Here is an 8494-nt window from a genome sequence, read left to right as displayed (position 1 = left end):
ATGAACCCTAGGAGCATGCCTCGGGGGACCCCGAAGACACATTTCTCAGGATTAAGCTTGACTCCTTTCGCCTTGAGACACCGGAATGTCACTTCAAGGTCGGAGAGGAGGTCGGAAGCCTTCCGCGTCTTGACTACGATGTCATCAACGTAGGCCTCGACTGTGCGACCGATGTGTTCGCCGAACACATGGTTCATGCACCGCTGGTACGTCGCGCCCGCATTCCTCAAACCGAACGGCATGGTGACATAGCAGTACATGCCGAACGGCGTGATGAAAGAAGTCACGAGCTGGTCGGACTCTTTCATCCGGATCTGGTGATACCCTGAGTAGGCATCGAGGAAGGACAGGGTTTCGCACCCAGCAGTGGAATCCACGATTTGGTCGATGCGAGGCAGAGGGTAGGGAACCTTCGGACATGCTTTGTTGAGACCAGTGTAGTCTACACACATCCGCCATTTCCCCCCTTTCTTCCTCACAAGCACAGGGTTGGCAAGCCATTCGGGATGGAATACCTCTTTGATGAACCCTGCTGCCATTAGCTTGTGGATCTCTTCGCCAATCGCTCTGCGCTTCTCCTCGTCGAATCGGCGCAGAGGCTGCCTGACGGGTCGGGCTCCGGCCCGAATATCCAGCGAGTGCTCGGCGACATCCCTCGGTATGCCGGGCATGTCCGAGGGACTCCACGCAAAGACGTCGGCGTTTGCGCGGAGAAAGTCGACGAGCACTGCTTCCTATTTGGGGTCGAGCCCGGAACCGATCCGGATCTGCTTGGTGGTGTCGCCACTAGGGTCGAGGGGGACGGCCTTGACCGTCTCCGCTGGCCCAAAGTTGCCGGCATGGCGCTTCACGTCTGGCACCTCCTTGGAGAGGTTCTCCAGGTCGGCGATGAGGGCCTCGGACTCGGCGAGGGCCTCGGCGTACTCCACGCACTCCACGTCGCATTCGAACGCGTGTTTGTACGTGGGGCCGACGGTGATGACCCCGTTGGGGCCCGGCATCTTGAGCTTCAGGTAGGTGTAGTTGGGGACGGCCATGAACTTCGCGTAGCATGGCCTCCCTAGCACGGCGTGGTAGGTTCCTCGGAACCCGACCACTTCGAACGTCAGGGTCTCCCTTCGGAAGTTGGAGGGTGTCCCGAAGCAGACTGGGAGGTCGAGTCGCCCGAGGGGCTGGACACGCTTCCTAGGGATGATCCCGTGGAAGGGCGCAGCGCCTGCTCGGACGGAGGACGGATCGACGCGCAGGAGCTTGAGGGTCTCGGCGTAGATGATGTTGAGGCAGCTGCCCCCGTCCATCAGGACCTTGGTGAGCCTGACATCGCCGACAACGGGGTCGACGACGAGCGGGTATTTCCCCGGGCTCGGCACATGGTCGGGGTGGTCGGCCCGGTCGAAAGTGATGGGCTTGTCGGACCAGTCTAGGTAGACTGGCGCCGCCACCTTCACCGAGCAGACCTCCCGGCGCTCTTGCTTGCGGTGCCGAGCCGAGGTATTCGCCGCATGCCCTCCATAGATCATGAAGCAGTCGCGGACCTCGGGGAACTCTCCTGCTGGGCGATCTTCGTTCTTGTCGTCGTCACGGGCCCTGCCACCCTCGGCGGGTGGCCCGGCCCTGTGGAAATGACGCCGAAGCATAACGCACTCCTCGAGGGTGTGCTTGACGGGCCCCTGATGGTAGGGGCACGGCTCCTTGAGCATCTTGTCGAAGAGGTTTGCACCTCCGGGGGGCTTCCGAGGGTTCTTATACTCGGCGACGGCGACAAGGTCCGCGTCGGCGGCGTCGCGTTTCGATTGCGACTTCTTCTTGCCTCTCTTCTTGGCGCCGCGCGGAGCAGACGCCTCGGGAGCTTCTTCCGATGGGCGGCCCTGGGGCTGCTTGTCCTTTCGGAAGATAGCCTCGACCGCCTCCTGGCCAGAGGCGAACTTGGTGGCGATGTCCATCAGCTCGCTCGCCCTGGTGGGGGTTTTGCGACCCAGCTTGCTCACCAGGTCACGGCAAGTGGTGCCGGCGAGGAACGCGCCGATGACATCCGAGTCGGTGATGTTGGGCAGCTCGGTGCGCTGCTTCGAGAATCGCCGGATGTAGTCCCGGAGCGACTCCCCCGGCTGTTGCCGGCAGCTTCGAAGGTCCCAGGAATTCCCGGGGCGCACGTATGTGCCCTGGAAATTGCCAGCGAAGGCTTGGACCAAGTCGTCCCAGTTGGAAATCTGCCCCGGAGGCAGGTGCTCCAACCAGGCGCGAGCAGTGTCGGAGAGGAACAGGGGGAGGTTGCGGATGATGAGGTTGTCGTCGTCCGTCCCACCCAGTTGGCAGGCAAGGCGGTAGTCCGCGAGCCACAGTTCCGGTCTCGTTTCCCCCGAGTACTTCGTGATAGTAGTCGGGGGTCGGAACCGGGTCGGGAATGGCGCCCGTCGGATGGCCCGACTGAAGGCCTGCGGACCAGGTGGTTCGGGCGAGGGACTCCGATCCTCCCCGCTGTCGTAGCGCCCCCCACGCCTGGGGTGGTAGCCTCGGCGCACCCTTTCGTCGAGGTGAGCCCGACGGTCGCGTCGATGGTGCTCGTTGCCGAGGTAGCCCGGGGCCGCAGGCGCGGTGTTGCGCGTGCGCCCGGTGTAGACCGAGGCTTCCCGCATGAATCGGGAAGTCGCGGCATGAGGTTCCGAGGGATATCCTTGCCTTCGGGATGCAGTGCTCTCGGCCCGCCGGGCCGCAGCGCCTTCCAGGAGATTCTTGAGTTCTCCCTGGATTCGCCGACCCTCGGTGGTTGACGGCTCCGGCATCGCGCGGATGAGCATCGCTGCGGTTGCCAGGTTCTGACCAACCCCGCTGGATGCGGGCGGCGGCCTGATCCTGACATTGTTGGCGACGCGGTGCTGGAGACCTTGGGGCAGATGACGTATTTCTCCGGCCGGGGGTTGGTCCACCCATGCCTGTCCGACGTCCCGACGGATCGGCTCAAGCGCTCCTGTTCCCTCGTTGAGCCTGGCCTGCGCCTCGCGGACTTGCTCGAGTTGTGGGTCGTAACCCCCCGCCGGAGCGGGGACCACAGCTAGCTCCCGTGGGATGTCGGCGCGAGGCACCGGCCTAGGGAGATCACCATCCTCTGGCATGCCAAGATGGTTGCCTTCGGTGGGATCCCCTAGCTCGATGTGGAAACATTCGCGGCTTGGGCCGCAGCTCTCGTCGCCAAGGCTGTGGCTTCCATCGGAACAGTCGGATAGGCAGCAGTCACATGCGGTCATGAAGTCCCGCACGGCACTGGGGTTGCCAAGTCCGGAGAAATCCCAACCGATGCTGGGATCGTCATCTTCCTCGGACCCAGAGGGCCCGTAGGTCGAGACGTCCGTCAGTCGGTCCCAAGGCGACCGCATACGGAACCTCAGTGGGGTTGCACTCGCCTCAATGAGAGCGCCCGCCAAAACAAGGTCGTTTGGCGGGTTGAGGCCGAGTCGAAATGACGCAAGATGGGAGTTAGTCGTTACCTTTTGGTCGACGAGGAGCGACGTAGTCACATCGGGGACTGGTTGCGCCGTCATCTCTGGTTCGAGGGCGACGTCCTACAGGCTTTCCGCGAGCGCGCCGGCGTCGTCTTCTTGCTCGGGGACAGCGTGCCGCGGGGGGACGGCGCTTGCCTCCGTCTTGAACGCGAGGTCGACGTCCGGCGTGCCTTCCGTCGGGGCGTCGGGGGCGTCGATTCGCTCGACGGTCGACGAAGCACGGCCTCCCGTCAGGCCTTGACGGCCCCGCCTCCTCCTCCGTTGGCGGGGGAGAGAACGGAGCGAGCCCGAATGCTGTTCTTCCACCACGCGGGGAAGACGTCGTCGATTCCGCCGCCGGCGGGCGGGTTGTCGGCCGCCATTGTCGTAGTCGCGCGGCGGTGGAAGAAGTGTCATGTCGTAGCTGCCGTCGAAGGACATGAACTCAAGAGTCCCGAAACGAAGCATCGTCCCGGGCTGGAGAGGTTGCTGGAGACTGCCCATCTGGAGCTTGACGGGGAGCTGTTCGTCAGCACGCAGCGTGCCCCTACCTGGCGCGCCAACTGTCGGCGTTTCGAGACAGGGGGGTCCCAAAGCCGACGAGTGAGTGTGCTGCGTGCCCCAGCCCAGATGGGTCGAGCGCGTGGGCGAGCGCGAAGGGGGGAGAGGCGAGGTGGCCGGAGTCGAGCGTGAGAGAGGTGTAAGTCCCGCGGCCTTCGTGTTCGTCCCGCGCCCAGGTCGGGTGCGCTTGCAGTAGGGGGGTTACAAGCGTCCACGCGGGTGAGGGAAGCGAGCGGCCCCAAGAGAGCGCCTGTCCCGTCCTCGGTCCCGCGCGGCCAACCTTCTCTGAGAAGGCCCTGGTCCTTCCTTTTATAGTCGTAAGGAGAGGATCCAGGTGTACAATGGGGGTGTAGCAGAGTGCTACGTGTCTAGCGGAGGGAGAGCTAGCGCCCTAGGTACATGCCAATGTGGCATCCGGAGAGATCTGGGCACCCTGCTGGCGTGATGTCGTGGCTGTCGGAGGTGCGGCGGAGCCTGATGGAGGGACAGCTGTTGGAGCGGTCGAGTCCCTGCTGACGTTGTCCTGCTTCCGTAAGAGAGCCGGGGGCTGCCGTCGTCATGGAGCTTGTGGAGCGCCATCAATGCCCCTCTGGCGGAGCTGGCCGGATGAGACGCCGGTCTTGTTCTCCGTGACCCGAGTCGATTCGGGGTAGGATGATGATGGCGCCCCCTGTTGACGTGGCGGTCTGTGCCCTAGGCAGGGCGACGTGGGGGTTCCTCCGAAGCCGAGGTTGAGTCTGCCTTTTGTTGCCGTGGCCGAGCCCGAGCCAAGGGGTCGGGCGAGGCGGAAGTCGTTCGGCCGAGGCTAGGGCGGAGTCCGAGCCCTGGGGTCGGGCGAGGCGGAGTTTCGTCGTCTTCCGGGTCTTAGCCCGAGTCCGAGCCCTGGGGTCGGGCGGAGCGGAGTTCGCCGTCTTTCGGGTCTTAGCCCGAGTCCGAGCCCTGGGGTCGGGCGGAGCGGAGTTCGCCGTCTTCCGGGTCTTAGCCCGAGTCCGAGCCCTGGGGTCGGGCGGAGCGGAGTTCGCCGTGGCAAGGCCTGACTGCCTGTCAGACTCACTCTGTCGAGTGGCACTGCAGTCGGAGTGGCGCAGGCGGCGCTGTCCTTCTGTCAGACTGGCCAGTGGAGCGGTGGAGTGACGGCGGTCACTTCGGCCCTGCCGGGGGCGCGTGTCAGGATAGAGGTGTCAGGCCACCTTTGCGTTTAATGCCCCTGCAATTTGGTCAGTCGGTGTGGCGATTTAGTCAAGGTTGCTTCTGAGCGAAGCCAAGGCCTCGGGCGAGCCGGTGATGTGTCCGCCATAAAAAGGGGGCCTCGGGCGAGACGGAAGTCTCTCGAGGTCGGCTGCCTTTGGCCGAGGCTAGGCTCGGGCGAAGCGTGATCGAGTCACTCGTGTGGACTGATCCCTGACTTAATCGTGCCCATCAGGCCTTTGCAGCTTTATGCTGATGGGGGTTACCAGCTGAGAATTAGGCGTCTTGAGGGTACCCCTAATTATGGTCCCCGACACGCCTCAAACCCATCAATTAAAAATAATACATTAATAGTCATTTAAGATTTAGTAGAGAGTAAAGTAAAAAAGTTTAAGCAAATATTTGATCTCACTTATCTTTACAGAATGATTTTTGTTTGCTCATAATTGGTTGGTGATTTTTAAATTCCTTTTATGTAAAACCCAATTAATTAATATAGAAACATTGGTCCAAAAATAAATATTTTAGTTATAAATAATTATTATAATTTTTAGAAATATCTAAAAATATATATATTTATTTTTTAATGGAAAATAAAAAGGAAAAATATATATTTCAAAACCCTAATCGGCTAGTCCGAATTCGGCCTACTAAGGCCCAACTGGCCACTCCCCTTATCACACCCGGTTTTAGAAGGTAAACCGAATGCGAACCATGTACGTGCCAGGATTAGAAACTCATGTACACAGCGATTACATAATTGGACATCGTCACACAATGCTCGAAATAAATAGCGGAAAGGTACTTTAATTACATCAAGATGTCCAAGACATCCACAGAGTCTAATACATAACCATTGTCTTTAACATAAACATCAAAGTGCGGAGAAAACGAAACGTAGATGATAAGCCTACATAGGCAGCTGACTGGGGGTTTGCCACTAAGAATAAACTAGAACTCGTCGTAATCCTGGAACTCCTCAAAGTCCTCCATGTTGCCAGCATCACCTCCTGAGCACTGAGTACAGTGGGGACAATCTGGGGTGTGGGTGGTGTGTAAAGCAAGGGTGAGTACACATCAATATACTCAACAAATGTCCCGTTTGGCTAAAGTGGACTAGCTGTATGTGCGGTTGAGGTTAAGTAGTTGCTTTTAGTTGGTCAAGTATTTATTATTACTAGTAGAGCCAAGTTTTAGTAATATACCCAGTTATTACCCAAAAGTACTCCCTCAAAGAGGAAATACCAGATATCAGAATTATATCATCATTGTTAACCATCATCATAAAAGTAACTAGAATTCTTCTAATCAAAGAAGATCCCAAGGCTGCTCTTAACCGTGAGCTCGGCTGATATACCAGTTTTTAACACTCTGCAGAGGTTGTACACTTTACCCACGAGTCGTGATCCCTTTCTAGCCTGTGTTGTATATACCCGATTTTCACTACCGAGGTGAATGGCGAGGGATACACTACATAGCCTTTACAAAGACTCCCCTGGTGCATAGCTGCTCGTTAGGTTTCGCCAGTCGTACAAACGCAGTACACCTCCCCAAGGTGGGTGACTAACAAAACCAAATTGAATGAACTTCTGCACCCCCTTGGCAGAGCGAGCACTACGCCCCGATGCCCCATTGACGGCCCTCCGACAAAGCCAACTACATCCCCAGGTTCATCTAATTATTTAGCTAAGGGCGTCCCATTCCACCCTCATGGTTGCACTGTTATCCCGGGTGGTCACTCCACGAACAGGTGCTTACGGAGAGGTACTCAGGAAAAAGGCCTGAGCCCCCTAGAGTATCACAATATCATCATTGGGATAACATCATCGTATCATAAATAATCACATCATGTTGATTGATTAAGTTAAGGCAATAGCAAAATGCTAACCATGATAACCCAAAAGGTAAACAAGGATAAGGTAAATACAGACTAGTCAATCCTTAGGTTAAGTAATGTAATGCAGGACAGTGAATCATAAAGTATGTAGGACATAATAGGTCAGAGGACACTTGCCTTCACCAGGTTGTTGCTTAGGGAGGTCTCCAGCAACACACTCGGGAACCTCGGACTGCTCGTTGTCCAAATAAAGCGAGCATGCATTCAATACATTTGGAAAGTACAAATGAACAGCACACCAAACATGTACAAACATTGGAATACATCATAAAAAGACACAATACTAAATAAGGAATAATGAGATCAAAGTATAACATGAACTAATTTCATTTAGAAATAGATTATTCTTTAAGTGTTGTCCATAATTACACAACCTAGTTCTATTTATTTTATTGTGACCTAAAAGTTAGACCAGAGATAAATTCATGTGCTACATGTTATTAGTCTCACAAAACTAAATATACTTTAACCCCTAGGGTTTTCCTTTTATTTATTTTATTACATAAACAAATCTGCACATATACTAGTTCATAGTTAACCACAAATTAGAATGTACAGATTGTAAATGGAACTAATTTATTTAAACAGAGAATATTCCTATGAACATTTTGCAATTTGAATCACTAAATTTGGAGTTCATATGCAAAATATATGAAATAGACAAGTTTGGGAATTTAAAATATGAAATAAGTCTAATTCTATAATTATTTAAAAGTGAAAGTCGCCTAGAGGGGGGTGAATAGGCAAATCTGAAATTTATAAACTTTAAGCACAACTACAAGCCGAGGTTAGCGTTAGAAATATAATCGAGTCCGAAAGAGAGGGCAAAAATAAATCAACCAAGAAAATAGAGCGGATGACACGGTGATTTGTTTTACCGAGGTTCGGTTCTTGCAAACCTACTCCCCGTTGAGGTGGTCACAAAGACCGGGTCTCTTTCAACCCTTTCTCTCTCTCAAACGGTCACTTAGACCGAGTGAGCTTTTGCAGACGACCGTTGGTGCTGTTAGCCGTTGCTCCACTTGGCACACCGGACAGTCCGGTGCTACACTGGCAGTCCGGTCAATTATAGCGGAGAGCCATTTCGAGAAACCCGAAGCTGAGCAGTTCGAGTGGATTCACCCTGGTGCACCGGACACTGTCCGGTGGCACACCGGACAGTCCGGTGCACCAGACTAGGGCTGCCTTCGGTTTCTTTTGCTCCTTTTTATTTGAACCCTTTCTTGGACTTTTTATTGGTTTGTGTTGAACCTTTGGCACCTGTAGAACTTATAGTCTAGAGCAAACTAGTTAGTCCAATTATTTGTGTTGGGCAATTCAACCACCAAAATCATTTAGGAAAAGGTTTGACCCTATTTCCCTTTCAATC

The sequence above is a fragment of the Zea mays genome, chromosome 4, assembly GCF_902167145.1.
Source record: "Zea mays cultivar B73 chromosome 4, Zm-B73-REFERENCE-NAM-5.0, whole genome shotgun sequence".
Taxonomy (NCBI): Eukaryota; Viridiplantae; Streptophyta; class Magnoliopsida; order Poales; family Poaceae; genus Zea; species Zea mays.
This window is presented reverse-complemented; position numbering follows the sequence as displayed.